The sequence below is a fragment of the Scylla paramamosain genome, unplaced genomic scaffold, assembly GCF_035594125.1.
Source record: "Scylla paramamosain isolate STU-SP2022 unplaced genomic scaffold, ASM3559412v1 Contig159, whole genome shotgun sequence".
Classification (NCBI taxonomy): domain Eukaryota; kingdom Metazoa; phylum Arthropoda; class Malacostraca; order Decapoda; family Portunidae; genus Scylla; species Scylla paramamosain.
Window position 1 is genome coordinate 43,448 of NW_026973824.1, and position 11,553 is coordinate 55,000.

The following is an 11,553-nucleotide window of genomic DNA, read 5'->3' on the forward strand; positions in this document are numbered from 1 at the left end:
TCCCGCGCTCTCCCTCCGCTCGCGAGACGTGATTCCCCTTCTGGCGGGGCCTCACGCCCTTGATACGTGGTCGGTTTGTGTCTCCGCTCCGCTCCCCTGCCTCCCCCTGCTGGGGTGGAAGCGTCTCCTGCCGGGAGAGGCGCGACGCCCTTGTACCTCGGTTGTGTTATCGCGCCGTGGGGTCCCGCGCTCTCCCTCCGCTCGCGAGACGTGATTCCCCTTCTGGCGGGGCCTCACGCCCTTGACACGTGGTCGGTGTGTTGCTCCGCTCCGCTCCCCCTCCTCCCCCGGCTGGGGTGGAAGCGTCTCCTGCCGGGAGAGGCGCGACGCCCTTGTACCTCGGTTGTGTTAACGCGCCGTGGGGTCCCTCGCTCTCCCTCCGCTCGCGAGACGTGATTCCCCTTCTGGCGGGGCCTCACGCCCTTGATACGTGGTCGGTTTGTGTCTCCGCTCCGCTCCCCCTCCTCCCCCGGCAGGGGTGGAAGCGTCTCCTGCCGGGAGAGGCGCGCCGCCCTTGTACCGTGGTTGTTTTAACGCGCCGTGGGTCCCGCGCTCTCCCTCCGCTCGCGAGACGTGATTCCCCTCCTGGCGGGGCATCACGCCCTTGACACGTGGTCGGTGTGCTGCTCCGCTCCGCTCCCCCGCCTCCCCCGGCTGGGGTGGAAGCGTCTCCTGCCGGGAGAGGCGCGCCGCCCTTGTACCGTGGTTGTGTTAACGCTCCGTGGGGTCCCGCGCTCTCCCTCCGCTCGCGAGACGTGATTCCCCTTCTGGCGGGGCCTCACGCCCTTGATACGTGGTCGGTTTGTGTCTCCGCTCCGCTCCCCTGCCTCCCCCTGCTGGGGTGGAAGCGTCTCCTGCCGGGAGAGGCGCGACGCCCTTGTACCTCGGTTGTGTTATCGCGCCGTGGGGTCCCGCGCTCTCCCTCCGCTCGCGAGACGTGATTCCCCTTCTGGCGGGGCCTCACGCCCTTGACACGTGGTCGGTGTGTTGCTCCGCTCCGCTCCCCCTCCTCCCCCGGCTGGGGTGGAAGCGTCTCCTGCCGGGAGAGGCGCGCCGCCCTTGTACCGTGGTTGTGTTATCGCTCCGTGGGGTCCTGCGCTCTCCCTCCGCTCGCGAGACGTGATTCCCCTTCTGGCGGGGCCTCACGCCCTTGATACGTGGTCGGTTTGTGTCTCCGCTCCGCTCCCCTGCCTCCCCCTGCTGGGGTGGAAGCGTCTCCTGCCGGGAGTGGCGCGCCGCCCTTGTACCGTGGTTGTTTTAACGCGCCGTGGGGTCCAACGCTCTCCCTCCGCTCGCGAGACGTGATTCCCCTCCTGGTGGGGCCTCACGCCCTTGATACGTGGTCGGTTTGTTTCTCCGCTCCGCTCCCCCGCCTCACCCGGCTGGGGTGGAAGCGTCTCCTGCCGGGAGAGGCGCGACGCCCTTGTTCCTCGGTTGTGTTAACGCGCCGTGGGGTCCCGCGCTCTCCCTCCGCTGGCGAGACGTGATTCCCCTTCTGGCGGGGCCTCACGCCCTTGATACGTGGTCGGTTTGTTGCTCCGCTCCGCTCCCCCGCCTCCCCCGGCAGGGGTGGAAGCGTCTCCTGCCGGGAGAGGCGCGCCGCCCTTGTACCGTGGTTGCTTTAACGCGCCGTGGTGTCCCGCGCTCTCCCTCCGCTCGCGAGACGTGATTCCCCTCCTGGCGGGGCCTCACGCCCTTGACACGTGGTCGGTGTGCTGCTCCGCTCCGCTCCCCCGCCTCCCCCGGCTGGGGTGGAAGCGTCTCCTGCCGGGAGAGGCGCGCCGCCCTTGTACCGTGGTTGTGTTAACGCTCCGTGGGGTCCTGCGCTCTCCCTCCGCTCGCGAGACGTGATTCCCCTTCTGGCGGGGCCTCACGCCCTTGATACGTGGTCGGTTTGTGTCTCCGCTCCGCTCCCCTGCCTCCCCCTGCTGGGGTGGAAGCGTCTCCTGCCGGGAGTGGCGCGCCGCCCTTGTACCGTGGTTGTTTTAACGCGCCGTGGGGTCCAACGCTCTCCCTCCGCTCGCGAGACGTGATTCCCCTCCTGGTGGGGCCTCACGCCCTTGATACGTGGTCGGTTTGTTTCTCCGCTCCGCTCCCCCGCCTCACCCGGCTGGGGTGGAAGCGTCTCCTGCCGGGAGAGGCGCGACGCCCTTGTTCCTCGGTTGTGTTAACGCGCCGTGGGGTCCCGCGCTCTCCCTCCGCTGGCGAGACGTGATTCCCCTTCTGGCGGGGCCTCACGCCCTTGATACGTGGTCGGTTTGTTGCTCCGCTCCGCTCCCCCGCCTCCCCCGGCAGGGGTGGAAGCGTCTCCTGCCGGGAGAGGCGCGCCGCCCTTGTACCGTGGTTGCTTTAACGCGCCGTGGTGTCCCGCGCTCTCCCTCCGCTCGCGAGACGTGATTCCCCTCCTGGCGGGGCCTCACGCCCTTGACACGTGGTCGGTGTGCTGCTCCGCTCCGCTCCCCCGCCTCCCCCGGCTGGGGTGGAAGCGTCTCCTGCCGGGAGAGGCGCGCCGCCCTTGTACCGTGGTTGTGTTAACGCTCCGTGGGGTCCTGCGCTCTCCCTCCGCTCGCGAGACGTGATTCCCCTTCTGGCGGGGCCTCACGCCCTTGATACGTGGTCGGTTTGTGTCTCCGCTCCGCTCCCCCTCCTCCCCCGGCAGGGGTGGAAGCGTCTCCTGCCGGGAGAGGCGCGCCGCCCTTGTACCGTGGTTGTTTTAACGCGCCGTGGGGTCCCGCGCTCTCCCTCCGCTCGCGAGACGTGATTCCCCTTCTGGCGGGGCCTCACGCCCTTGATACGTGGTCGGTTTGCTGCTCCGCTCCGCTCCCCCGCCTCCCCCGGCAGGGGTGGAAGCGTCTCCTGCCGGGAGAGGCGCGCCGCCCTTGTACCGTGGTTGTGTTAACGCGCCGTGGGGTCCCGCGCTCTCCCTCCGCTCGCGAGACGTGATTCCCCTCCTGGCGGGGCCTCACGCCCTTGACACGTGGTCGGTGTGCTGCTCCGCTCCGCTCCCCCGCCTCCCCCGGCTGGGGTGGAAGCGTCTCCTGCCGGGAGAGGCGCGCCGCCCTTGTACCGTGGTTGTGTTAACGCTCCGTGGGGTCCCGCGCTCTCCCTCCGCTCGCGAGACGTGATTCCCCTTCTGGCGGGGCCTCACGCCCTTGATACGTGGTCGTTTTGTGTCTCCGCTCCGCTCCCCTGCCTCCCCCTGCTGGGGTGGAAGCGTCTCCTGCCGGGAGTGGCGCGCCGCCCTTGTACCGTGGTTGTTTTAACGCGCCGTGGGGTCCAACGCTCTCCCTCCGCTGGCGAGACGTGATTCCCCTCCTGGTGGGGCCTCACGCCCTTGATACGTGGTCGGTGTGCTGCTCCGCTCCGCTCCCCCGCCTCCCCCGGCAGGGGTGGCAGCGTCTCCTGCCGGGAGAGGCGCGCCGCCCTTGTACCGTGGTTGTTTTAACGCGCCGTGGGGTCCCGCGCTCTCCCTCCGCTTGCGAGACGTGATTCCCCTCCTGGCGGGGCCTCACGCCCTTGACACGTGGTCGGTGTGCTGCTCCGCTCCGCTCCCCCGCCTCCCCCGGCTGGGGTGGAAGCGTCTCCTGCCGGGAGAGGCGCGCCGCCCTTGTACCGTGGTTGTGTTAACGCTCCGTGGGGTCCTGCGCTCTCCCTCCGCTCGCGAGACGTGATTCCCCTTCTGGCGGGGCCTCACGCCCTTGACACGTGGTCGGTTTGTTGCTCCGCTCCGCTCCCCCGCCTCCTCCAGCTGGGGTGGAAGTGCCGTGGTTGTGTTAACGCGCCGTGGGGTCCCGCGCTCTCCCTCCGCTCGCGAGACGTGATTTCCCTTCTGGCGGGGCCTCACGCCCTTGACACGTGGTCGGTTTGTTGGTCCGCTCCGCTCCCCCAGGCAAGGTTCCCCGCCGGCAGGGGCTTGACCCCGTTGAGACGTGGCGGCATGTCCGTGGGGGTGCTTCGGTGTCCCGCGCGCTTCTCTGCTGTGGGAGGGTTGACGCCGTTGATGTAGCGCGCCTGGGGCGGCTGGTCGGGGAAACCTGCTGGGAGGGCCTTGGCGCCGTTAAAAGGGTAGGGGCTGCGGTGCCACGAAATCCGGGGAAAAGTCGTGAAAAGTGGAAGTTCAGGGCCAAAGTGGTCTACGGCGTCAAGGTGCTCCCGCGCTGGGAGGTAACCCAGGACCCCCTGATTCCGTCAATGTCGCACCAGGTTTCGGAAGCAACCTGCACCGAGGTCCCGTTTGCAAATATAGTAAGGAGGTCGGGTCTCAGGCCACCCGACCTACTACCTTGACGGGCTGATGAAGCTCCTCGGCGTGCGCGCTATCTCCGCCTTAACCCTGTTGAGATGAGACGATCCTTGGGTGGGGGTGAGGTTCGGAGGCGCACGTTTAACGCCTCCAGAGGCTTGACGAGGTCATGGAGGTGTCTATCGAGGTTCATTCATTGATTCATTGGTGAGGCAATGAAGGAAAACCACCCGCTTTGGAGGTTGCCGGGCGGCACACGTGTCCCATGACGTATGCGTTTCGACGCTGCTAGGCGCGGTGCCGGTCCTTTGCTCCTCTGAGGGCCCGCTTGAGAGGTTGCCGGACGGTACACGTGTCCCATGACGTATGCGTTTCGACGCTGCTAGGCGCGGTGCCGGTCCTCTGCTCCTCTGAGGGCCCGCTTGAGAGGTTGCCGGACGGTACACGTGTCCCATGACGTATGCGTTTCGACGCTGCTAGGCGCGGTGCCGGTCCTCTGCTCCTCTGAGAGCCCGCTTTGGAGGTTGCCGGACGGCACACGTGTCCCATGACGTATGCGTTTCGACGCTGCTAGGCGCGGTGCCGGTCCTCTGCTCCTCTGAGGGCCCGCTTGAGAGGTTGCCGGACGGCACACGTGTCCCATGACGTATGCGTTTCGACGCTGCTAGGCGCGGTGCCGGTCCTCTGCTCCTCTGAGGGCCCGCTTTGGAGGTTGCCGGACGGCACACGTGTCCCATGACGTATGCGTTTCGACGCTGCTAGGCGCGGTGCCGGTCCTCAGCTCCTAATGATATCAACAAGAGTCCCATGCCACTCTTGTTCGCGCTGTTGCGAGCCTGGGCGTGCGCTTTCCACGTTAACCCCGACGGGATGATTCGGGTGGGGGGTTAACGTGACGCACCCTTACTATATATGTATGAATGGATTATGGATTTGACACCGTTAAGTGCCTAGACGAGGTGGGCTTCTTAATGCGTGTCGTGCTCGCAACAGCTGCGGCGGCGGCAAGCCGCTCTGAGAACCACCCCAACAGTTGTTACGCTATGGAGGTTGCTGGGTTGCACTCGCGTACCATGACGCACGTGAATCACCTCTGCTAGGCGCGGTGCGCGTCCCCCTCCTCCTGGCGTCAACTGTCCGAGAGGTCCTCGTCTCCTCTCGTCTCCTCTCCTTTGGATGAGAAGCGTCACGGCATTAGCTGCGGCTCCTCGTGGCGGCGCACACGGTGTGTGAGGTTTGTGTGTGTGCCAAAGCGAGTTTGCCTTGAATGCAGCGACCCCTCTTGTTTGGTGATGGTTACTCCACTCCCCGTGCGATTGATCATCTCGAGGGTTGTACCGTGGAGGGACGGTCACCCTGGTTCCTGAACTGACGCAGCTTCTATCGAGCGGTCGGTTGGAACGAAGCACCTCACGCTGTTTTTTTAGCGGGCTATGACGCTTTGCTGCAGCTGCTGCTGCTGCCGCTTGTTAAGGGGCGGGACAAGCTTGAGGGCAGCAGCAGCACGTGGTAGTAGCAGCAGCCTGCGGGGCAATGACTGTGTGCAATGAGAGTTATTGCCTGGTGCCAAGGAGGAACACGGCGATATGCCTGGCTTGTTTCTGCTGCGGCTCGTCTCCGTGGAAGGGGCACACGGAAGATAAAATGACTTACTTGTATGAATAAAAAATAAGAGACGACGAGCAAGAGCTGGGCGCAGCAAGTACCAACAAATGAGTAGTGAATGAACTTCACAATGAAGGATTTAAAATGGTGCTTTGCTGCGAGCTCGTCTCCGTGGAAGGGGCACACGGAAGATAAAATGACTTGTATGAATAAAAAATAAGAGACGACGAGCAAGAGCTGGGCGCAGCAAGTACCAACAAATGAGTAGTGAATGAACTTCACAATGAAGGATTTAAAATGGTGCTTTGCTGCGAGCTCGTCTCCGTGGAAGGGGCACACGGAAGAGAGAGAGAGAGAGAGAGACAGACAGAGAGAGAGAAAGAAACGAGCAAGCAAGCAAGCCAGTGGTGTTCAATGTGTTACCTTACCTGGTACCCTGCCAGAAAAAAAAAAAAAAAAAAATCAAAAACAGCTCTAACGATGCTTCGCTGCGGGAGGGCGCAGCAAGTATCCACAAAGGAGAGATGACCTCCTTTATTTTTTTTTTAAGTTGAGAAGGGACGCGGCGTCGACAGACCTTTGGGGTCCGACGCTTCGCGATTTCCTGGTGGCTCTCTTACTACACTTTTGAGTGTCAGAAAGTCATGGCAATGGAATTGAAAGTGGAAAGGAGCAGCAGCAGCATGCCGTCTAGGCTACGGCTGGCTGGTGGGGGTGGCTTCAAGCCACCTTCCACCGAGTCATGTTGTTTCTGGGTAATCTCGCCGCAGCCGTCGTCGTCAAGGCTACGACGGCGGCTCCGCTGCTACTATACTACTCGTGTCTGTTGTTCCCCGCCTCGGGGAGCTTCGCCGACCGTGGGTAGTGTTGGTGTGTCCATACTGCCTCGACCGTGCGTGCCCCGAGGTCGGGCTGTCGTCAGCGCAGGGCTGCTGCGGCTCTTGACGGGCCGTGGCTTAAGTGATGCTTAAGTGAACTTACCCTTGCGTCTGCGGCGGCCGTTGGGAGAGAGAGAGACCTCGTTGCCTCGTCACGACGGCGTTCGTGCTTGGCCTCGTTGTCTTCTGGCCTCGGTAGTGCCGGACTGTGTGTGTGTGTGCGTGGTTGTTGTAGTCCCCGCCTCGGGGAAGGTCGCCGACCGTGGGTAGTGTTGGTGTGTCCATACTGCCTCGACCGTGCGTGCCCCGAGGTCGGGCTGTCGTCAGCGCAGGGCTGCTGCGGCTCTTGACGGGCCGTAGCTTAAGTGATGCTTAAGTGAACTTACCCTTGCGTCTGCGGCGGCCGTTGGGACGTGCACCTCCTTGTTTTTGTCCCCGCCTCGGGGAAGGTCGCCGACCGTGGGTAGTGTTGGCGTGTCCATACTGCCTCGACCGTGCGTGCCCCGAGGTCGGGCTGTCGTCAGCGCAGGGCTGCTGCGGCTCTTGACGGGCCGTAGCTTAAGTGATGCTTAAGTGAACTTACCCTTGCGTCTGCGGCGGCCGTTGGGACGTGCGCGACAACCCCCACCACCTGGTCTGTGGCCAGCAAGGGCTCCTCTTCCTCCTGTTGTTAGTATTCCCCGCCTCGAGGAGCGGCGCCGACGATGGGTACTGTTGGTTGTTTCCACACTGCTCCGACTGTGCGCGCCTCGAGGTCCGGGCTGTCGTCAGCGCAGGGCTGCTGCGGCTCTTGACGGGCCGTGGCTTAAGTGATGCTTAAGTGAACTTACCCTTGTGTCTGCGGCAGCCGATGGGAAGAGGAAGGGAGGAGCCGGGATGTGATGTGATGTGATGTGATGGGTAGTGGTAGCAGGCAGCAACCGATTTCCAGTGCACAATGAATGAAGGGGCTGCTGCTCTCTGTCTGGATGAGCGCGCAAAAACCAAAATTGAATGAATAATCATGATGAGGGGATTGACAGATTGAGAGAGGGGGCCGTCATCGTGATGATGGCGGCGGCCCAGCAAACAAACCAACACAGACCAAGGCAAAAAAACCAAACCAAACCAAACCAAAATGCAAGAGGTGTCAGACAAACAAAGTGAGTGAGAGTGAGAGAGAAAGGAGAACGATGGTGGCGTTCTTCCTATAACCTAAGGCCAAAGAAAGCAAAACCCATAAACAAAACTACCTGGTTGATCCTGCCAGTAGTCATATGCTTGTCTCAAAGATTAAGCCATGCATGTCTAAGTACAAGCCCAATTAAGGTGAAACCGCGAATGGCTCATTAAATCAGCTATGATTCATTGGATCTGTAGCCCACACTTACTTGGATAACTGTGGTAATTCTAGAGCTAATACATGCATCACGTCTCTGACCGCAAGGGAAGAGCGCTTTTATTAGTTCAAAACCGGTCGGGCCTCGGTCCGCCAACCCCACCGTGTTGAATCTGAATAACTTGTGGCTGAGCGCACGGCCTCCAGTGCCGGCGCCGCCTCTTTCAAGTGTCTGCCTTATCAGCTTTCGATTGTAGGCTATGCGCCTACAATGGCTATAACGGGTAACGGGGAATCAGGGTTCGATTCCGGAGAGGGAGCCTGAGAAACGGCTACCACATCTAAGGAAGGCAGCAGGCACGCAAATTACCCACTCCCGGCACGGGGAGGTAGTGACGAAAAATAACGATGCGAGACTCATCCGAGGCCTCGCAATCGGAATGAGTACACTTTAAATCCTTTAACGAGGACCCATTGGAGGGCAAGTCTGGTGCCAGCAGCCGCGGTAATTCCAGCTCCAATAGCGTATATTAAAGTTGTTGCGGTTAAAAAGCTCGTAGTTGGATTTCAGTTCTGGACTGACGGTTCACCGCCCGGTGCACACTGTCACGCTCCGAACAGCCGTAACACAGCCCGCTGGCTCGCACGGGGTGCTCTTCACCGGGTGTCCCGCGTGGCCGGCAGAGTTTACTTTGAAAAAATTAGAGTGCTCAAAGCAGGCTACACTGATGGCCTGAATGCCTATGCATGGAATAATGGAATAGGACCTCGGTTCTATTTTGTCGGTTTTCTGAACCCGAGGTAATGACTAATAGGAACAGGCGGGGGCATTCGTATTGCGACGCTAGAGGTGAAATTCTTGGACCGTCGCAAGACGAACTACTGCGAAAGCATTTGCCAAGGATGTTTTCATTAATCAAGAACGAAAGTTAGAGGTTCGAAGGCGATCAGATACCGCCCTAGTTCTAACCATAAACGATGCTGACCAGCGATCCGCCGGTGTTATTCCCATGACCCGGCGGGCAGCTTCCGGGAAACCAAAGTCTTTGGGTTCCGGGGGAAGTATGGTTGCAAAGCTGAAACTTAAAGGAATTGACGGAAGGGCACCACCAGGAGTGGAGCCTGCGGCTTAATTTGACTCAACACGGGGAACCTCACCAGGCCCAGACACCGGAAGGATTGACAGATTGAGAGCTCTTTCTCGATTCGGTGGGTGGTGGTGCATGGCCGTTCTTAGTTGGTGGAGCGATTTGTCTGGTTAATTCCGATAACGAACGAGACTCTGGCCTACTAACTAGTCGACGGATCTCCAGCAATTGGTGTCCAGTTCGCAGCTTCTTCTTAGAGGGATAAGCGGCAATTCTAGCCGCACGAGATTGAGCAATAACAGGTCTGTGATGCCCTTAGATGTTCTGGGCCGCACGCGCGCTACACTGAAGGGATCAACGTGTCCTCCCCCTCCGAGAGGAGCGGGTAACCCGTTGAAATCCTTTCATGATAGGGATTGGGGTTTGCAATTGTCTCCCATGAACGAGGAATTCCCAGTAAGCGCAAGTCATGAGCTTGCGTTGATTACGTCCCTGCCCTTTGTACACACCGCCCGTCGCTACTACCGATTGAATGATTTAGTGAGGCCTTCGGACTGGCGCTCTTGGATGCCGGGCCTGCGTCGCGGTCAGTTCTGCTGCCGCCGCTGGGCTCTTTCGGCGCCTCGAGCTGACGGAAAGATGTCCAAACTTGATCATTTAGAGGAAGTAAAAGTCGTAACAAGGTTTCCGTAGGTGAACCTGCGGAAGGATCATTAACGTGTTGTTGGTTTTGAAGGCGAACCACACACTCAAAATAGAGCTAATACAAATAATGGGTGGTCGCGGTTCGCTCAAGCAGCGAGCCGTTGACCTGTTGGCGGGGCAAAAGGTGGTGCCCTGCCCGCCCAAAAAAAAAAAAAAAAAAGGAAAGAGAGAGGGAAACCTTTCTTTTTCCGCTTCTTCTCCCCGCGCTCCGTGCCGGAGCGTGGGGTAGACCAACTGTTCTTACTTACACACCACGCCCACGGGAAACCACGGCGTTTGGTGCCTCCGTCGTCGCCGTAGTAGTGGCTAGGTGAGCCCGCTGGTTAATTCCGATAACGGCGACGATGACGGTCGGAGGAGAAGTTGGTGGTGGGTCCCGCCGCGAGGCCCACTCCTCTTCTACTAACCCCGATCGCCTCCCGTGCTGCGGGAGGGAAGGCACCACTCGTCCCCGGCGTTTGGTGCCTCCATCGTCGCCGTAGTAGTGGCTAGGTGAGCCCGCTGGTTAATTCCGATAACGGCGACGATGACGGTCGGAGGAGAAGTTGGTGGTGGGTCCCGCCGCGAGGCCCACTCCTCTTCTACTAACCCCGATCGCCTCCCGTGCTGCGGGAGGGAAGGCACCACTCGTCCCAACCGGCGTTTGGTGCCCCCATCGTCGCCGTAGTAGTGGCTAGGTGAGCCCGCTGGTTAATTCCGATAACGGCGACGATGACGGTCGGAGGAGAAGTTGGTGGTGGGTCCCGCCGCGAGGCCCACTCCTCTTCTACTAACCCCGATCGCCCCCCGTGCTGCGGGAGGGAGGGCACCACTCGTCCCCGGCGTTTGGTGCCCCCGTCGTCGCCGTAGTAGTGGCTAGGTGAGCCCGCTGGTTAATTCCGATAACGGCGACGATGACGGTCGGAGGAGAAGTTGGTGGTGGGTCCCGCCGTGAGGCCCACTCCTCTTCTAATAACCCCGATCGCCCCCCGTGCTGCGGGAGGGAGGGCACCACTCGTCCCAACCGGCGTTTGTTGGTTCCTCCGTCGTCGCCGTAGTAGTGGCTAGGTGAGCCCGCTGGTTAATTCCGATAACGGCGACGATGACGGTCGGAGGAGAAGTTGGTGGTGGGCCAGCAGGCCTCACTCCTCTTCTACTAACCCCGATCGCCCCCCGTGCTGCGGGAGGGAGGCACCACTCGTCGGCGGTGGGTAATCTCAAACCTGCACACTACCTGTGTTGTCCAACAACAAGCTCTTGTTGTTGGCGTTTTTAAACCTGCACACTACGTCTTCCCACTATCGTCTCCTGGGGCAGAGACGGCGGAAGTCTTGAAAGCCTAAAAAAAATTCCAGCAATGGAAATGTACAACTCTTAACGGTGGATCACTCGGCTCGTGGGTCGATGAAGACCGCAGCAAGCTGCGTGTCGGTATGTGAATCGCAAGAATACCAGATACATCGACAAGTCGAACGCACATTGCGGCGGCGGCACTCTCATGTGCTGCCGCCACTCCTACACGAGGGTCGGATATCAATTCCAATACATCGGCATTGTCATGTCACGTGAGGCACGCTGTCCGCTTACCACCGCACCCTATGCCGTGTCGGTGGGCTTCTAAGCGGCGGCGGCGGCGGGAGTCAACCACAGCAACAACACTGTTGTTGGGCGGGACCCGCCCTTGGCCTGCGTGCTTGGCAGTGACCGCCTTGGGGAGTTTCGCCCTGAATAAAAGCA

General features: G+C 60.9%; 2 non-coding genes across 2 annotated transcripts; both read left to right on the forward strand.

Moving 5' to 3' along the window:
- Positions 1 to 7,955: 7,955 nt before the first annotated feature.
- On the forward strand, positions 7,956 to 9,848 carry LOC135099625 (small subunit ribosomal RNA). The gene has a single exon (XR_010268187.1). It is a non-coding gene; the product is annotated as a small subunit ribosomal RNA (ribosomal RNA).
- Positions 9,849 to 11,185: 1,337 nt separating this feature from the next.
- LOC135099622 (5.8S ribosomal RNA) lies at positions 11,186 to 11,345 on the forward strand. The gene has a single exon (XR_010268184.1). It is a non-coding gene; the product is annotated as a 5.8S ribosomal RNA (ribosomal RNA).
- The last annotated feature ends 208 nt before the right edge of the window (positions 11,346 to 11,553 follow it).